Source organism: Danio aesculapii, chromosome 6, assembly GCF_903798145.1.
Source record: "Danio aesculapii chromosome 6, fDanAes4.1, whole genome shotgun sequence".
Taxonomy (NCBI): Eukaryota; Metazoa; Chordata; class Actinopteri; order Cypriniformes; family Danionidae; genus Danio; species Danio aesculapii.
Genome location: NC_079440.1, coordinates 25,264,665 through 25,285,460, shown reverse-complemented (window position 1 = coordinate 25,285,460; position 20,796 = coordinate 25,264,665).

Here is a 20,796-nt window from a genome sequence, read left to right as displayed (position 1 = left end):
AGTGTCTCTTTCTGCAGATGTCATTGTTCTGCCCATTATGAACCAGTCACTCAATTGTTCATTCAACATTTGTTTTGCTAAATGCTACTATTCAGGAAAGAAACACCACATGCAGCTTGAAATTGCATAATATTATGTGTAATATTATGTATATAATATTAATATTATGTACATTATAATGTGTTATTATACACAGACTCGTGTCTTTGATTATCAGATTTAACAAACTACAATAGACATTATACAAGTAAAAAGTTCAAGACATACACAATAAGAAATAAAGATAAAGTTAAACAATTTGGTAAACAAAGACACACAGCATACAACACAGTAACAATTAAAGACGATTATAAAACATAACAAAATAACACTGGCAAAAAAAAAATACACCCGAAAACAAATAATAGATTTAAAAGACCAAAAACTTCACAAAACGTTAGATATGCACATGATGTATTAAATGTCATGTTTTAACTACAATGGAGAGATGTGATACAGACATACATCTGAGATGGACTGGCCAATTAAAGCTGCTCTCGGCAGGAGAGGTGATGGCAAAGAGTTCACATAAGTTGAGGAACATCATCAAAGACACGCTATCCTTGTGAATAAACTACTGATTCGAGTTTAAAACAACTATATTCTCACCTAAAAAAAACTCTTAAAACTTTATTTTGTACAAAGGAGTACTTTTCAAACCGCGCAGGTTTTCTCCTCCGCCATTAGCTTTTGCTAGTTGGGCTGCAGTGCATTCCGGGATACCTGTGCTTTGCAAGTTTGCACCTCTCGATACATCCTTGGCCAAAGGGGCAGAGCAAGTACACATCTGGGAATTTTATCTGTACTTGGCGAGATGTGAACTATGAATTGAAACAGTATTTTTTTAACAGACAGTTGATGACGTTTCACGAGGACACAAGAATGGAAGTACAGACAAGAACGCACATTGAGAAACAGCCAGTGTCTTGTTGTAAGGTAAACCTTCGACCCAGTCTGAAGTCCTGAGCACTCTGGAGAAGGTTTTCGTCCAGGATATCCCTGTACTCGGCCGCATTCATCTTTCCCTCAACTGCAACCAGTCGTCCTGTCCCTGCAGCTGAAAAACACCCCCATAGCATTATGCTGCCACCACCATGCTTCACTGCTGGGACAGTTTTGGACAGGTGTCGAGCAGTGCCTAGTTGTCTCCACACATACCCCTAAGAATTAAGGCCAAAAAGTTCTATTTTGATCTCATCAGACCAGAAAATATTATTACTCACCACCTTGGAGTCCTTCATGTGGGCTGCCATGTGTTGAGCAGTGATGGTTGACTTTCTGCAGCTTTCTCCCATCTCCCAACTGCATCTCTGGAGCTCAGCCACAGTGATTTTTGGGTTCTTCTTTACCTCTATCACCAAAGCTCCTCCCCCCGATAACTCAGTTTGGCCGGACAGTCAGCTCTAGGAAGTGGTCCGGTCATCCCAAATGAAATCCTTCAATTTAAGGATTATAAAAGCCACTGTGCTGTTGGGAATCTTAAGTGCAGCAGAATTTTTTGTAACCTTGGCCAGATCTGTGCCTTGCCACAATTCTGTCCCTGAGCTCTTTAGGCAGTTCCTTTGACCTCATGATTCTCATTTGTTATGACATGCATTGTGAGCAGTAAAGTCTTATATAGACAGCTGTGTGGCTTTTCTAATCAAGTCCAATCAGTAAAATCAAACACAGCTGGACTCAAATGAAGGTGTAGAACCATCTCAAGGATTAAGAGAAGAAATAGACAGCACCTGGGTTAAGTACAGGAGTGTCACAGCAAAGGGGATGAATAATGCAGACTATGTGATATTTTACTTTTTCTACTTTAATAAATCTGCAAAAATGTCAACAATTCTGTGTTTTTCTACTAATATGGTGTGCTGTGTGTATAATAATGAGGAAAATACTATACTTAAATGATTTTAGCAAATAACTTCAATATAACAATGAGTAAAAATTTGAAGGGTGTCTGAATACCACTGTATAAATTTGTTTTTGTTCTGTCATGTCTAATTATATATATATATATTTTTGTAATATTTTCAGTGTTTGCTGTTTTTCATAGTTTTTTTTTGGTAAACTAAGCTAAAACTCAATTTAACGTGCAAACATTGTGATCTTGTTTCTTTGTCCCTGTTTTTTTTAAACTTTGGAATGTATTTTTTATTTTTATTTAGATTTATAAACCATCTGAAATTTTCGTATTTATACAGTTAGGTCCATAAATATTATGACATCGACAGAATTCTAACATTTTTGCCTTTATTCACCAACAATTAAAATTAAATGGTTTGAAAATGCCAATTAAAATTTTATTAAATTGAAATTAAACTATCAAGATGTGCTTTAACTGCACACTGTCAGCTTTAATTTGAGCATATTATTAGTTTATTATTAATTTGCAAATCAGGTGGACGGTGTAGCAATTACAACAGTTTGCATACATGCCTCCCACTTGTTAAGCGTCCGTAATTGGACAATTGATAATATGTGACTCAGATACACAACTATTGGAATATTGGGAATTTGACAGTTAAAAAATCTAAAGAATCTACTGAGAAAATCCCTTTTAAAGTTGTCCAGATTAAGCAATGCATATAACTAATTTTACTAATTAATGAATTTTGGCATAAAATAAAAATCAATCGTTTTTACACATAGAGGGTATGTTTTTGTCACTGTCAAAATATATCCATGCAACACGACATAAGCTTTGTGGTCCAGGGTCACAATTAATAATAATAAATGAGATTTCAGCGATGTTTTGAGTTTTGAACACAGAACAAATAAATGTTTTTGATATCTTAGAATTCTGGTCACTCATTTTCTAAAAAAAAATTTCCAAATTTTTTTTTTTTTTTGTCAATTTATTTAATTACTGCAACATTCTACATAAAATGACCTTGTTTTTAGCAGGGTTTACCTGAGAGAAAAAAATAATTCAGTTATCTTTTGGGGTGTTTTGATGCATATGATTTTGATGATAATTATGTTTCTACTCTATGTTAAAAACAGACAAAATAATGGACATGTTATATAACCCATTTTAATGTAACCTTTTCAGAGTCTCTCATACTCCCCACCAAAATAATCCCCAAGCCTAATAAAGTTGTAAACTTCCAATGAAATCAAAATAGATTATCTTTTTTTCACTTTCTTATTATTGGCTTTATTGTATTAGCCTAAATTTGTTCTGTAAGTTAGTATGCTCAAAAATGTTGACGTAACTCAAATTTAGAAGATATAGATGCAGCTTTGTTAGTGTTATTCAGAGTCAGGATGGTTTACACCTGTGGGTTGATAAGCATGATGCATGGTGGGAGGTGTAGTCTGGGTGAATGGCTGATGGAGTGGACAGTGCCCTCTAGTGAGTCTGGTGGGCATTCCAGCTAATAACTGTGGCATAGTCATCCATCTAAGGAGCTGCTTCCCAATGCTCCTCCAAAATGGACAGTTCAGGTGTGAGGAGAAGTGGATGGGGAACAGGTTGAGGGATGGAGGGCAAGTGATGACGTCCAAAGCCTCATATTTAGCCTAACTGTTTCAGGAATGGGTTTGAATCTCTGCATGACATTTTGAAGGAAATAATATTCCAAAGGATTCCCTCAAAATGTGAGTTTGTGATATAGATAAGTACTGTTTTTTTGATAGTGTTGCATATTTGATAGTTTAGCTTGTTTTTTTTCTACATGAAGAGAGCAAAAAAAGACCAAAAACTTTATCATATGGGTATACTTTGATCAAATTTCTTCTAATAAGGTAAGCAAATATAGGATTCATACCTGTAATCTGTTTCAACGCATTTATTTACCAATTACCAATGTAATTTATTTCCTGTTTAAATGACTTCAGTCCCATAGCACTGACTTTAACCACGAAGTTCTTTGAGAGGTTAATCCTGCACACTATTAAGATCAGCCTTCTCAACACACTCGATCCACTCCAGTTTGCAAACCATCCCAACCATTCTGTCGACTATGCAATTTCCTCCATCCTCCATCAGGCTCTTACCCATCTAGAAAATAAAGACTCTTAAGTTAGAATACTGTTCATTGACTTCAGCTCAGCTTTCAACACAATAAGTCCACAACAGCTCATTAATAAATGAAACCTGCTGGGCCTTCACAATGTCCTGACTACGCGACAAGTTTCCAGCTACAAGCAATTTGGCTATCTGCACCAAACTTGACAAGGCACAACAGAAACATTTAAATACCAGACATTTATTTAAATATCTGCCCCTGTACGCCCAACATGATCAGGGTTAAAATCAAATCAATACATATTGATCCTGTTTAGCATTATTCAAAGTTTGTTGGTCATTTTCAAACCATTTGCTAATTATTTTAGGTGAACCATCTGCTGCTGCTTTCAGTAGTTTGGTGATAAATGTCACGTCACATATTCAAACACACATTGGTTGCATTTAACACTGAATAGTGTAATAATATTGCATTAATCGATTTAGCACTGCATCATGGCTGTAAAGGAGACAAAAAAAAAGTTGCAGTGAGTCTATCTGACATGTGGACCTCCATCAACATGGAAGCCTGCCTGGCAGTAACTTGCCTCATTTGTGGACAACATCACATGTCTCAATTCAGTTTGTTGGGAGTACTATTTTCCCCAGGCACATACTGCTGAGAATTTAGCTCATGTGAAAGCCTCCCTCAGGGAGGTATGGGGGATAACCAACAAGGTTACATGCCTGGTCACAGATGATGTGGCTAATATGATGGCCTGTGGCAAGGAACTGAGCTTAAGTCACATAGTCTGCATTGCACATACTCTTAACCTTAAGTTAAAAAGCTCCTGACAAGACTCATGCACTCGCTGACATTCTGGCTATTGCAAGGAAGCTTGTGGGATACTTCAGGAGCTAATGTGTGTTTTTTAAGGGTGCACTCACACTATGCTATCCGAACTGTGCACGTTTCCCAGGTGTTTGACAAGTGTGAGTGCTCCGAATTGGGCCCAGGCACGGTTCAGTTGGCCAGCCCTGGCCCGGTTGGAAGAGGTGTGCCAGAGTATGGTTTGGTTGGTCTTTGGTGCAGAATGCTTGTAGTATTGATACATATTCATATGGAACACAAAATGCCGTAGTTTATTAAAGATGCAAATCCCTCACTTTTATGATAATTTATGAGCGTCAAAAGTTGTGGATCTGTTCGTCAAAATATTTGACTGCATGTGACTGCATCCCAAATGACTAAAACAATATAACTAAAGCAATGTCCACTATGCTGAGCAAGAGCGCTTCTCTTCCTGTTAAAATGAACAGTTGCATCATCATTGATTACGTGAGCATGCTTAGGTTCAGAAGGCAAAATGCAGTGAGTGCAGGCCATCGGGGGTGAGGTGTGGGGGTACAATCCTGCTTCAGCATTTTTCAAGGCAACGATACCTAGTGTGAGTACACCCTAAATCTACTGCAATTTCTGCTTTAATGTGCTCTTGTTATTACTGTTGTGACCATTAAATTAATAGATATTTTTAGGAAAAGCTTGTACAACTGTAACAGCAGATGTAGATGCATACACTGAAGCATTTTACGAAGGTCAAGCTGGTAAAGGTAGCTTTATCCAGTCTGGCAATGGAGATAGCCCACTGACCCCTGATGAATTTACTTCAGAGTGCATGCCTTTCCTTGCTTTCTGGCTTTAATGATGCAACTCTGGAACTGTCAGAACAAAAGAAGGTTTCTGGTTCTAAGGAACTGCCACTTCTTAAAATGCTAGAAGAAAATCTGCAAGAAGAGATGACAAATATGGCATCTCAAGTGGCAATACTAATGGGTGAGCATCTGAAAAGACAGTGAAGATGGAAGCTTTACACATTGCAATCTATGAGCATCATGTCACTTGCCACAGTGCTTGAGCCCATATTCAAAGCTATAGGATTTTACTCCTACATAAGACTATGAGGCTATAAAAGGTTTACATTAGAGGGTGCTGCTGACATAATCACCTGACAATTACTATGTAAAAAAATGGAACCCATTTTATTCATACCTGCCAACACTCCTGTTTTTCCGGGAGTCTCCAGTATTTCAGACCCATCTTCCGCCCCCTCCCGTTTTGTAACTTGTTTTGTTTTGTTTGTACTGTAGGCATTTTGCTTTATTTTAATTTTAAATTACCTTATCATTTACTTACTCTCAAGCCATCCTCTATTTTTGGTTTTATTTTGTTTTTTTCTGTCAGATGGACACAGTAGAATATTTTTACATTTTATACTGGCTCGTCCATGCTGTGTAATGCTGTTGGATAAGGGCTTTTAATTCAAAGCTTCCAAAGCGTATACTGTAAATCCTTTGTCAAACTAACCCATATGATGCCTTGGTTGGTGTAAGTCATTACAGTTTAAGGGAAATGCATGGAAAAAGCTTGAAATGCACCCATAATTCTAGACTTAATAAATACTGTTAAAATAATGACTGCCAACAAAAGTTGAACTTGTATAAGTACTCTTGTGCAGTCATAGATAAGTTAAGATATTTTTGCTTCAAACGCTATTGTAAGATACTATGAGGAAGCTCAAGTCTTTTGATGTAAACAAATGTGAACTGAGTTTTTATTAAATCTCTTTTAACTTTGGCTATGATTTGTTGTTTTTGGGGATTAAAAAGTAACCCTGGAGAGAATTATTAACTTTTGATCAAATGCTACTGGCTCTGAACCTGTGTTCTGAGCAGTTAGGAAGAGCTATTTGCTGTCTGAATTAAGAATGGTCTCAGGAAGTAATTCGCCATTTTAGATGATACATCACACATTTGAACTTTGGGCAGGCATTATAGATTACATTGTAACATGGGAGTCCATGCAACGTTTTGGATGCTTGAGCTTGGCCCTTTTTAGTAGTTGTTATAATGTTGATGTCATGTATCTTATTGTGTAAAAAACAAATTAAAAAATGTTACTTTTTTATGGAATTTATACAGTATATTACTGCTTTCAGGGGACCTGAAGTGCTTCTATAATCCTCATTTTCTCTAAGTGTCAGCTAACTGACTAAATGTAAATGTATTCAAACAATTAATTACCTTCATTAGCTTTGAAAAGACATAAAAAACGCTAAGATTGGAAAGCTAAGATAATTTATTTATTTAATTCATTTATTTATTTATTCATTCACATTTGATTTACCTCTACATGATTCCTGATATTAGAATAATGATATTTCAATGTTTTACATGAAGATTGTACATTTTCATTTCTGTTTTTGCTCTGAAGCTCAAAGAAAAAAGCCAAAGCACATATTTATTATACATAAATCTAGTAGACTCTGAAGAAGACAGTACATGTGATTAGTTTGCCCAAGTGAGTCTCAAGTAAGTCAGCAGTGTCATGTGACACAGCTGCACATGCATTAAAAATATAAAAACTCCTTAGACAGAAGCATTTTAATCTTTACGTTCATATGTAAGATTTTATGGGAAAAGAAAGTCAAGGCTTTTTTCTTCCTTTTTCCCCAAAAGTGAAGTTTTTCAGTAAACGCTCAATTCGATTCACAGCAGGAAGTCTCTTTCATGAAGTCATTTTAATGGATTTTGAGTAGAATGGGGAACCAGATTAATTTTCTTGCAGGAAGTTACTCAGTGGTATCATTCCTGTTAATGCAACACACACCCCTCTTCAGGAAGAAACATTATTTTCATGTAGACTAGTTTGTTCTGCATGTGGTCAAATTACAACAATAACAATAAATCTAATTTAAGATCCAAGTTGATAGTCTCCTACCATGCCAGATATCCGGGCCTGTGTTAGTGATGCAGAGGGTACTTCTAAACAATTAGATACTGTAGCTGTGGTGTTATTATTGTGAATATAATGCACATAATACATGAAAAAATTAGGAATTCACTATACTTTATATCTTAACTGCATTTTTCCATTACTCTAATTAGTTTTTCACAAGACATTATGGTGAACATTTAAGTGATACAGTAGTTCACCCAAAAAAGAAACAAATTCTCACTATTTACTCACCCACAGGTGGTTAAAAAACTTTATAAGTTTCTTTTTGTTGAACAAAAGACTTTTTTGAAGAAAGCTGAACTGTTGACATCCATTGCCCTTGTCATTTTGTTCTACAGACGAAAGAAACTCAAACAGGTTTGAAGCAAGTGAAGAGAAGTAAATAATGACAGAATTTTCATGTTTGGGTGAATTCTGTCTTTAAGGGTTGTTTTTTTAGTTTTATATGGTTGTTAATTAATCTTACGTAAGGAGTAACTGACAATGGACCATTGAATTATACCCACAAGTGTGAATTATTTCCTAATAAGTCAGTTATTCCATTTATACTATGATAATCAAATCTAAAGGTGTTCAGATGTTGCATTTCAAGACATTTGTCAGACAAACTGCTCCTGTTACTGACAAAAAAAAATTCCTAATTAGATCTTTTGTCTTGTTTCCAAATATCCAAAAATTCTTAAATCAAAAAAGCATTTTCTTTTTTAAGCAAAAACAAGTATTTTAAGAAATAATATGTCAAAATAAAGTGAGTTTTTCCTTAAAACAAGCTAAATAATCTGCCAATGGGGTAAGCAAAATAATTTTGCTTTTCATTTTGACATAAGATTATTTAGCTTACCCCAATGGTTATTTTGCTACTGTAACATAATTCTGTCATATTATTTCTTAAAACGAGACAATATTTTTTGCTTGTCTAGAAAATGCTTCTTTATTTAACTATAATATCAAGGTTTTTAGATATTTGGACTTGAAACAAGACAAAAAATTTGAAGTAAAAAAGCATTTTTACAAATGGGGTCACGTGACTCAGTAAATGGTAGGGAAAACAATCAAAAAAATATTTTTTGTGCTTCTGATATTGGAAGAAGCAACTGAGAGGAAGAAGACTGATTGCAAAGCCAGAGGTGGTATTTGCTTATACTTCATGCCAGATGCCTGTGGTTAGTTTCCGTGCAGTTCAGGTTTATCTGTGCTAAAGATTTGAAGTTTCAGTCTGCCCAAAGGCATCGTATTGCTAGCAGAGGCCAACATTTCTTGGGCTAAAAATTATTGGATATAAAAATAGAACTGTGAACTGTGTCTTTATGAAAACTGCATCAGGCTGAAAGCAGCAGAAGTATTAGTCTGAATAATGTAGCTGACACACGGGTAAACATTGTTACCAAACAGGATTTCTTTGTATTTTTAGATAGTGAAAACAAATAGTGTAATCTCAAAGTGGATTTTGGCAAGGTGATTCTCTGACAGCAATTTCATTTAATTGTGTACAGTATAACCTCAGACAATAGATGACTTAAGTATGTAGCGATTGACCCACTTTGACATTTCTTTCTGCAGTCTTGCCTTGGTTTGGCAGATTTACTAAATGTTCCTGTTAGTGAATCCATTGCAGTTTGCCAAGAACATTTCAGGCAGACCTTCCTTCCCCACACTAACACATTTCTACAGCTCAAAGTTGCTGTAGGCACTGATCTCTGTCCACTGCTTCCATATATTGTCTAACATGAATACAGGATATGTGAGTAATTAACACTTCACAACTGTAAACTGACTTTGTAGAGGCCGGTTTACTTTAACATAAAGTTTAGCTTTGTTTGGTACTACATACCTAAGACAACATATTGTCCTTAAATGTATAGTATACATTTCTAGTTTATATATGAATGTATGTTTTACGCAGCGGATGCAATTCCAGCTGCAACCCATCACTGGTAAACATCCATACACACTCACTACGGACAATTGACAATTTAGCTTACCCAATTCACCTATACCACATGTCTTTGGACTTGTGAGGGGAAGCTGGAGCACCCGGAGGAATCCCACGCAAACACAGGGAGAACACACAAACTCCAACACAGAAACGGCAACTGACCCAGCTGGGGCTCAAACTAGCGACCTTTGCTGTGAGGCGATTGTGCTACCCACTGCGCCATCCATCTTTGGATGAAGTTTGTTCACTCAGCAGCATTGTGCAAGCTACTTTCAAACTGTAATACATTATAGATTACTTGTTACAGTTAAAAGTATTTTTTAGTATTACTCTCTGTAAATTTTATTGCATCACCTTTATTAATTCTGAGTAACTTTCACTAAAATAAATACAGAAGTAGAACTTTAAGGCAATGTGTAAGATTTTAGTACTAGAAAAGTGTCATATGTTTTGCCAACTTTTGTACGTACATTTTCCCAAATGTATTCAAATCCAAAGAAATAAGCTATTTTAACTTGTGCCCTTTTCAAATCTTGTGTCATCTGCCAGTGATGTCATTGACTTCCAGTTTTGTAATGTTGAAAAACATGAAAACACCAAAAACGATTTAACATGTTGTAAATTTTAACTTCATTGAGTAGTAGTATTTACTATTAGTAGTATTTAGCATGATGAAATGGCACTGCTTAGTCTTTCTTAACAAATTAAATTAAGGTAATTTCTAAATTAAGACGGGTATTTGGCAATAACCCGTATTTTAATAAAAATTAAGATCAAGATTTGCTTCCTTCTCTTTACAATCTGGCCTCAAGGCGACAGTGAAACTGAATAGTAAAAGAATAATGCCAACATTAGCCAATATAATCTGTCTACATTATGCATTTATAATTTAATTACTATTTAGATATTATTTGAAAATTCTTTACTCACCAAGATTAGGCCATGTGTTTTTGTGGAGGAACATTATTGTTAACAAACGATTTTATTACTTTTTTGCACCAACCAAAATGCATCACATGACCATTCATTTACTGCGCAAGCTAGAGCACGAGCGTAAGCCAGAGCCCAGCCCGACCCTGTCTAAAATGACAGAAATTAAGCACCAACCCACCTGAACCTGTTGGGTCCTGTCAGAGGTGTAGATGAAGCGTTAGGTGCGAGTGACATGTTAAGTCTATGCAAAGACGCAGTAGACATCTTGTGGCGCATTTCGTGCAAATGGCGCAATTTGAAGTTAGCTTAAAGTTTAATGACATGCCGCAAGTTAAGCTTTTTGGGCATTTGACACACGTTACACATGATTTGTGAGAAACGCTTGAATGAAAAAATATTAAATTTTATGCGTCATTAAACAATCAAGAACTTGCTCTAGTAGTGGCAGTCATCCAGTAAGGAGCTTTTTCTAGTAGCAGCAGTCATCCAGGCGCAGCTCCTGGAGGAGTTGGTAAAACTCACCAAGCTGGGTGCGCCTGAAGGATCTGATGGACCGAGACATGGCACCAAACAAGTCTTTGCATTTTCTACCTCTCACATCACATAAAGCATAGCTATCCTCTCATGTTATTCATGTTAGCTTTTTTCCAATGAAACTGGTGTTATTTTGCATCTCTGTTGAGTGACTTTGACATGCAAATAAAGCAAACTTCATGAACAAATGAAGCGAGTAAACTCAAAATTCTCAGACTTCTAATTACATGTGAATTCGGGACTTACTTACTTACTTAATGCATTGCTTAAGATACATTTCATTGCACTTTTTAGGTGGCAAATCCACTAGATGGTGCAGGCTGCATTTCAGTGAATCTGAAATACATTAACTACAGTGCTCTGCATCACTAGAAAAACACAGTAAAACATGAGCTACAGTACAGAGCAAACTGACCACAACAGAAATGTTTTTCTATTAGTAGATAGTAAGGTGAGGTACATAGACACTGTTGAGTTATCTTGTGGTATTGATTTGGTGTTGTGCAAGAAACTGCACAAAAATAAGCCTTTATTTGTTAATAATATGTCATATATGTAATATATTTTTGGGTGAATTTTTATGATAATTTGATAAGTGTAAACTATTATATGCAGGGAGTAGCAAAATGTTTTCCTCAGTAGAGCCTCGGACTTCATGTATTCTAACGTACATAACATGTATACTCTATAAGGCTCAGTTGTTGTTCTGTTAGCAGAATGATTGTCCAGCAAGGCGCGTGCAGACTGTCATTGTTCTTCCTCTTGGTGGGGGTGAAGTGTGCAGTTAAGACCTGCCTCCACTGTCCTGCTGTGGGGATTTCCACTGCTCTGCAGGCTCTTCCCATCTGAAGGTGTGTTTCAGAGACATATCCTGTTTTCTGAGACGTTTGTTGAGGAGACACACAAATGGAACAGAAGTCTCTGTTTTCTTTCCTCTTGCTTTTTTTTTTTTGACATTCAGGGCCCAAATTTATTTATCAAGCCTCTTAGAATTACTCACAAGAACGCTGCTAAAATAACTTAAAGGGAAAAGGTATAGTTCACCCCAAAATGTTATTTTCATTATTTGCTCACAGTGGTTGTAAACTTTAATGACTTTTTCTTCTGTTGAACACAAAAGATTAAGAATGTTAAGATTAAGAATTCTTAAGAATTGACATCTATAGTTGGAGCAAAATTTACTATTGAAGTCAGTGGCTGCTGCTTTCCAATATTCTTCAGTATATCTTCCCTTGTGATGAGGTTTCTACTCCTGAAAGATTTGCACAGGTTTCTGCCACAGTGCCATCCCAATCCCATACTGGTGTCTTTGAATTATGTTAAAGACCTCTATTAAATAGAGTTATTCTTTAAATCTCATAACTAAGATTCATATTTACAGTTGAAGTCAGAATTATTAGCCCCACTTTTAATTTTTTTTTTTCTTTTTTAAATATTTTCCAAATGATGTTTAACTGAGCAAGTAAATTGTCACTGTATGTCTGAAAGTTCTGGAGAAAGTTTTATTTGTTTTATTTTGGATAGAATAAAAGCAATTTTTTATTTTTTAAAAACCATTCTAAGGTCAAAATTATTAGCTCCATTAAGCTATATATATATATATATATATATATATATATATATATATATATATATATATATATATATATATATATATATACATATATATATATATTTTTTTTTTTCGATAGTCTACAGAACAAACCATTCATTCATTAATTCATTCATTTTATTTTCGGCTTAGTCCCTTTATCAGTCTAGGGTTCTCCACAGTGGAATGAACTGCCAACTTATCCAGCATATGTTTTACACAGCGGATGCCCTTCCAGCTGCAACCCATCACTGGGAAACACCCATACACTTTCATTCACACACATACACTAAGGACAATTTTAGCTTACCCAATTCACCTGTACCACATGTCTTTGGACTTGTGAGGGAAACCAGAGCGCCCGGAGGAAACCCACACAAACACGGGGATAACATGCAAACTCCACACAGCAATCCCAACTGACCCAGCTGAGGCTCGAACCAGCAACCTTCTTGCTGTGAGGTTACAGCACTACCTACTGCATCACTGTGTCGCCCTTGAACAAGCCATTGTTATACAAATAACTTGCCTAATTACCCTAACCTGCCTAGTTAACCTAATTAACCTAGTTAAGCCTTTAAATGTCACTTTAAGCTGTATAGGAGTGTCTTGAAAAATATCTTGTAAAATATTATTTTCTGTCATCATGGAAAAAATAAACTAAGTCAGTTATTAGAAATTAGTTATTAAAATTATTATGTTTAGAAATGTGCTGAAAAAAAATCACTCTGTTAAACAGAAATTGGGGGAAAATAAACAGGGGGGCTAATAATTCTGACTTCAACTGTTTGTCTGAAAGTAGGATTAATTTCTTAAATTCTAAAGACTAAAATGGCACTGTGAGAAGCTTGACAAATACAGGCCCAGGTTTCAACGTTACACACTGATGTTAATTATCAGGAAATAAACTCAGAATTTAAAGGGTCATGAAACCCCCCTCTATCAGTTCAACTCTTCCTCAGAATTAAAAAAAAAATACTCCATGGTGGGCGTGGAGTGCTGTGAGCAGAACTGGCAGAGCAGAGAAGGAAGAGGGGGGCGAACAACTATCAGTGGGCTCACCAGCCAAAAAAATAAAAAATAAAATCCAACACAAAACGTGAGGAGACGCATGATTTTACAGTTTACTAAGGTAAAAAGCAAAGAAATAAACAGTAAATAATTTAATGCCCTCTTAGGCTACATATACGATAGGCTGTTCGTAACTTCATATAATATATAACCACAATTTGTTATATCATTATAAAGATAATCATGTTTATAGATGTATACTAATGAAAAAAAAATTGTCCACTGATCTGTGCTATAAATGCAATTTCTGTATGATTAAAATGATTTCAATCCTTTTAATAATCAAAATCGCTGTATTTTGCATATCTTCTGTTCAATTTCAGTGTAGGAAGCGAGGTGAGGCAGCACCGAGTTGTGCCTCACATCAGATTGCGCAATCCCCTGCACACTGGCTTGAGCTTGTGCCTTTTGCTCACTCAGTGTATGTTACCAATGTAATGCTTTATTAAAATGTTTTTATACATCTTAGACATTTTTTATTTATTATAAAAAGAGTTCTCATTGAGGTGAAAGGTTTTCTCGTTAGTTATGATGTTATGATGGAGTGTGAGGGTGAAATTAGCATTGAAGATTGGAGGCAGGATTTGATTTGAATTGCAAATCAAGTGCTTTGCACACACCTGGCAAACCAGGCTGGCCTCAGAGTTCACTTGGTTGTGACTTGGTTGGGCCGGCAAGTGACGTAACCCCTTCTTTACCGGAGTTCAGTGGCTGCCACGTCTAATGGAGGCTACAACTGCAGCCACACACATTATGGTTCATAACCATGTGATGGAATAGCACTTCAGATATGCTTTAAGTCATAATCGTCGTAAAAAAAAAGGGAATTAAGACATGTGGAGTACTTCTATTTCAGTCGCATTATTGCTGTGCAGTACAAACATGTAAAGACCGTAATCAAACTATTAACATTGTGTAGGACTTTTAGCTGCATTTTGCGATAGGATAAGCCATACGCACACTTACACAAACACACACACACACACACACACACACACACACATGACTGTTTAACAATATTCTCTGCATCAACCGAGTCAGTAAAGGACCACAGTCACACACATCTTTAAGTGTGCACACATACTAAACTCCTTGAGACTCGTCACATCATCTTCACCGAACACACATTTATGCTGTCTGGAAAAGGTGAAGTTGGATGTTGGACTTAAGCAGTTAATATTCATTTATACTGACAAGAGGCAAGGTTGCTTTCTAACTACTGTGAGATTTCAGCTGCTGTCTGGGATTTCCATGCATTTTTACACATCCTTTCCTTCATGTGTTCAAAACTCTTTCCTTGTGTCATTTAATTTTGTTACACATAATTTTTTAAAAAGGTTTAATAATAATAAAAAATAAAATACATTTCTTTTATCTTTATATGTACTATAGGAAATATTTTAGTTACTGACATCTGGTGAAAATTTCAAGTCAACAGTAACTTTAGAAATGATGTTTTCTGAGAAAACTGGTGTAACCATACAACAAGTTAAACTTTATTTCACAGAAAGTGCAAACTCAAACATTGCAAGTTCATCTGTTGCTGTTCAGATTCAGAGTTCTAGCTGTTCATTTTAGCTAAATTATTTGATTATTCAGGCAAATCATTTGCTGCCTCAAACAGTTTCCTTCATAATAGTTGACACTGTTTGAAAATAGTTTTTTAGTAAAATGTAAATCATACTTTAACTTTATTTAACATTAATAGGACAGCACACTACAGCAACTAAAAATAGAATGGAGAGGAAGTGGTTGTTTTTCCTGTAACAGTACTTCGAACTCAGTGTGTCTAATTCAGATGAGCCCACAGTTTGAACAGGACTGTCTGCATATTTCAGCTTGTCGAGTGCACAAGACACTTGTTGAAAGATGCACTTCAGATACAGAGTCGATCTTATCAGGAGCTTTTCGGGTTTCCTTATTCTGAGATACAAAAACTCAAATCTGCATTGAAGCTTGACTGATCCTGCAGAAAAAAGGAAAAGGCACACACACACACACACACACACGCACACACACACACACACACACACACACACACACACACACACACACACACACACACACACACACACACACACACACACACACACACACACACACACTGTCTCAACAGCACATAGCATTGGTCTATATTAACATACACAAAGCCACTGTTTGCTTATATATTTTGTTGTCATTTGTTCTTATAGCAGTCAGTAGTTAGCATGTCTAAAGCTGCTACACAATGTTCATATTTTTGCACATGGTTCTCAGTTTTGACCTGTAACTGAATCTTTTTTTTCAGTTTCTATCTGTGAAGAATACGGGTGATTAATTTGATCTACTGACTGTTTTGACAATGCATTATTTTTTTAATACTTTAAAAATGAAAAAAATAAAATAAAATAAATAAATAAATAAAATATTTATGTATATATATATATATATATATATATATATATATATATATATATATATATATATATATATATATATATATATACACACAATAAAATCAATAGCTTTTCCTATTATGAGCATGTTGTATAATGTTGGGGATTTCCTTGTCTTGAAATAAAATTTCCAGATATTTCTGGTTCATGACACATATTTTATGAATATTCATTCATATTCCAGAACCAGTGACCTTCTTGCTGCAAGGTACTACCCACTGCGCCACCCCGTATTTTATGAATATATAATTATATTTACTTACATCTTGAGTTTTAGCTGTTTTATCATTTTAAAAGAGGGTGCTCGCTGAAAAAGCTCCAGTGGAATCCATGTTTTTGCTAGGACATAAATTCTAACTTATTGTATTTTATTAAAGTCTCAATGAAATAAAAATATACTATGGATGTTATGTTTATAGTAGTTGTTGTTATAAACAATGTATCTATGCACTTCATTATTTTGTAAAAAATTAACCCTCAGGGGTCTGAGGTGATTTTGTGGCCCCCAAACTGTTTTGACATGCCCTGATATTTGTGCTTATTTTTAGCTATTATAATATAGTATTAGCCAACATGTGTTTTTTGTATTAAGCACAAATTGTTCTACAATAATATGTAAAAAATGTTGATGTGCATGCTTGCGTTTTTTAGAAAAAAACTGGTTAGTTGGTTTTGGAGAAAAAATGTAGCTGCAATAAGGTCAAAAACACACACTGAATGGGCCTGAAATAAACTTTTGAGTAACCAGTCTTGTAGGCTAGAATATTTACTTCACAACTGTGTAAAAATTATTTTCTTATCTTGTTCAAAGAAAACAATACAATGATTTACATTTTGTAAAGTTTATTTTGGGTCATCTCAGCTTTATGCGGGAGTGACAGTGGTCATGAATAATTCACACCTGAAGAGACAAAAGACACTCCCCCACAGGCTAATGTTCCCCCATCAAGAGCATTGTAAAGCAATGCCCAGCTGCAAAAGCTAGCCCACACTAAATGCTTGATGTATTACTTAAGGTATTATGACCATGTAAACACTCTGGGTAAATAATACACAGTGCTCAGCATATATAAGTACACCCCTCACAAATCTATCTTTTAAATGCATATTTGTAATAGGAAGCTATACAATATTATATTTGTGCATAAACATTAGATTAGTCAGTACTGAAGCCAAATCTGGAGCTTATCTAGCAAAATAACTTACGATAATGGCCCAAAAACTAGTACATCCAAATTTATATGTTATAGAAAAATATGAAATATAAATTTAAAAAAGAAGAAAAATCAAGAGAAGCAAAAAAAAAATTTAAAGACTTAGTTAAAATTTTGTAGGTTGTAATTTTTTTTTGCAATATTTTGCTTGAATTTAATTGTATTATCTTTCAAATTCTAAATTTGTTTGGTGACTAAAACATTATTTTAGAAAATATATATATATATATTTAATAAATTTGTTTTGTTTAAACGTACCAAAATATGTTGCCTATATTCACTGAAAAATAGATAAAAATATTCATTATTAAAATGTATTCGTGGAGATTCAGTTTTTTCTGACCACAGTTTACAAGTCGCGGGTCTCATGTGGATGATTGTAATAATAAAGCCTCGTGGGCATGGTCGCATTAAAAATAATGAGCTCAGACTGAGAAAGGTTTCATACTGATTACTTTATCAAACAATATTTGTTTTCAATATACACTCACTTTATTTCAAAGTAGACACTTCAAGCTTTCTATAGATATATGTCTAATGTCTGCGTATTTTGTTTTCGCAGAGTTTCAGTTTGTTTCAATTCATTTTCATTTCTAAAAACAGTTCACGGAGAGAGAAAAGAAAGAATGCGTACACTGTTTATTTTCCTTATTTTACAAAAGCACACACTTTTGTTGTTATTGTGAGTGTACAGAAAAAAAGTTGACACCTAACAGATTCAATTGATTCAATTTATCAGTACGATCAAAACTGAAAGTGTAATTTAAGTTATTTTCTGCATTATCAGGAGAAGACGCCTCAGAACACGTATACGCAGTCTTCGACTCCTAAGGGTTTATTTCCCCTCAAAATATTTAATTGCATATCATAACCCTTTCTCTCCCCTCAAAACAACTTTTTTCACGTTTGGTCAGATGGATTGTCTTTCGGGAGTGGCCACCACAACCCTAAACCTACACCTTATACTGTAGTAACCTGTTGTGTTTTAATAACGTCTACACCTATCAGAAGCCTAAACCCAACCCTTACAGTAACTTGTTGTGTTTTATCAACGTCTACACCTATCAGAACCCCAAACCCAGACCTACAGTAACCTGTTGTGTTTTATCAACGTCTACACCTATGCGAACCCCAAACCCACACTTATAGTAATCTGTTGTGTTTTATCAATGTCTACACCTATCAGAACCCTAAACCCACACTTACAGTAACATGTTGTGTTTTATCAATGTCTACACCTATCAGAACCCTAAACCCACACCTACAGTAACCTGTTGTGTTTTATCAATGTCTACACCTATCAGAACCCTAAACCCACACCTACAGTAACCTGTTGTGTTTTATCAATGTCTACACCTATCAGAACCCTAAACCCACCCCTTACAGTAACCTGTTGTGTTTTGTTAATGCCTATACCTACCCCATCCCTTACCGCAACTCTCTATAGCTTAGATTTTTTATCCACCTATTTTTATGCACATATGCAAATTGAGAATAAAAAAACAGTTAATGGAAACGCCATGATGCGCATACATTTTGAAAACTTATGCGCATAACTGATTAGGATAAACTTTTTATTCGTTAAGAAAAGATGTGCATAAACTACGATGGAAACACGTTTACCGCACAAATTTCCGTATGCGTATTAAAAAGGTAATGTGATTTTGTGATAAGAGATCATGTGATGATGAAAATGTGTGTAAATGGACAAACCAGCAGGCTGAGCACACTGTAAAACATCTTAAATGTTGTTTTAGTCATTTTAAAACACCTTAACCGTTTAAGTATTAGTGTTATTATATCATTAATGACCTCCAGAATCAAGAGCGTCTGTTCTTCGCGTCTGACACCTTCAAACGCCATGTTCACTGCATGTCACTGCGTGTCACTGCATGTCACTGCGTGTCATTTATTAGATGAAGAAAAGATTGACACAGCTTCTCCTACCGCAGCAAATTCTGTTTCGTGACGATTTTGTTCGCTTTGACTCACTGGATGGAAACGCTGCTTTATTCGCACGTCTTTCATGCAATAATCCAGTTTTGCGCATAAAGTTCATTCGCATTTTTGGATGGAAACATAGCTTCTGACATCAAGTGCATCAATTCACTGAAGCTCAATCTCCACCTCTGTGGCACTGCAGTGAGTCACACTTTATTAAAGACCCTAGTGAGCCCAACCTCCTGACGAGAACCACTGCTTTACAAGTATTTTTAAGATCAATTCATGTTGTCTAATGCAGATAAACAATGTAAATGAAAACTTAAAGTGTAGCTGATTAGCAAAACAGCTTTGTATCTAGTATTTGAAAAACATGTCATGTGGCACACCCCACAAAGTCATGTGATGTGACCAACATGCAGATGTAAGCAAAACAAAACACAACAGTAAGTCATACCATACAGAACGTTTTCGTGATGTGTCAAGTTAAGGTCAATAATAAGTCTCCTAAAATGTCAGTAATTTAACTAAATAAAAAGAAGATAAGTAAACATTGGAAAAGTTACACTTAGATATTAAAAACCAATTAATATAATGATTAAGATATAGACTATTATATTGAGAATGTAAATATACAGTGCATTAATGCTTCAGGGTAATATTTTCAATTACACCGTTTATTCTTTTTAAAAGAATGTTTGAAAATATTTTAAATGACACACAAATAAAATAATACATTTCTAAAAACCTTGTACAACTCTTCATTCTTTAAAATTGAAAGTTAGAATTCTGCAAAACCCATGTCATGCAAAATAACAGAAACAAAGCATATTTTCAAAAAGCTTTTGTATTCTTAAGATTACATTCAACTTCACAATAATTTACTGTTTTATATGAGGCTTTACAGGAACAAGTTTACATATTAAAAACACTATCTAACTCTGTGAAGAAAATTCAGCCTCTCAGCTGAAAACTAAACATCAAATTTCACCATTTTGTAAAAGCATCACTATGTTTAGGTCTATCTCTTCATATTTTGACAAAACTTAAAATTTTGGCTTGCATTTCTGTAAGTGAATGAGATTTTTTCCCCTTCTGTAATCTGTCTGTCATGGTCTTACTCTGGCCAAACACTCTGTCACGTTCTGTGTTCAGAAATGCTCTTCAGACCTTGAGTAACAAGTGTTTTGAGTTACCTTTTGACTTACTATCTGGCCATTCTTCTCTGACTTTCACAAAGGCATTTTTTTCCACAGAATCGCCACACTTCGTTAACGATATTTCCTCTTTCTGGCACCATTCTCTGAAAGCACTATTATGGCTGTGCGTAAAAACCAGAGTATCAATTACTGAAATGCATCAGGCA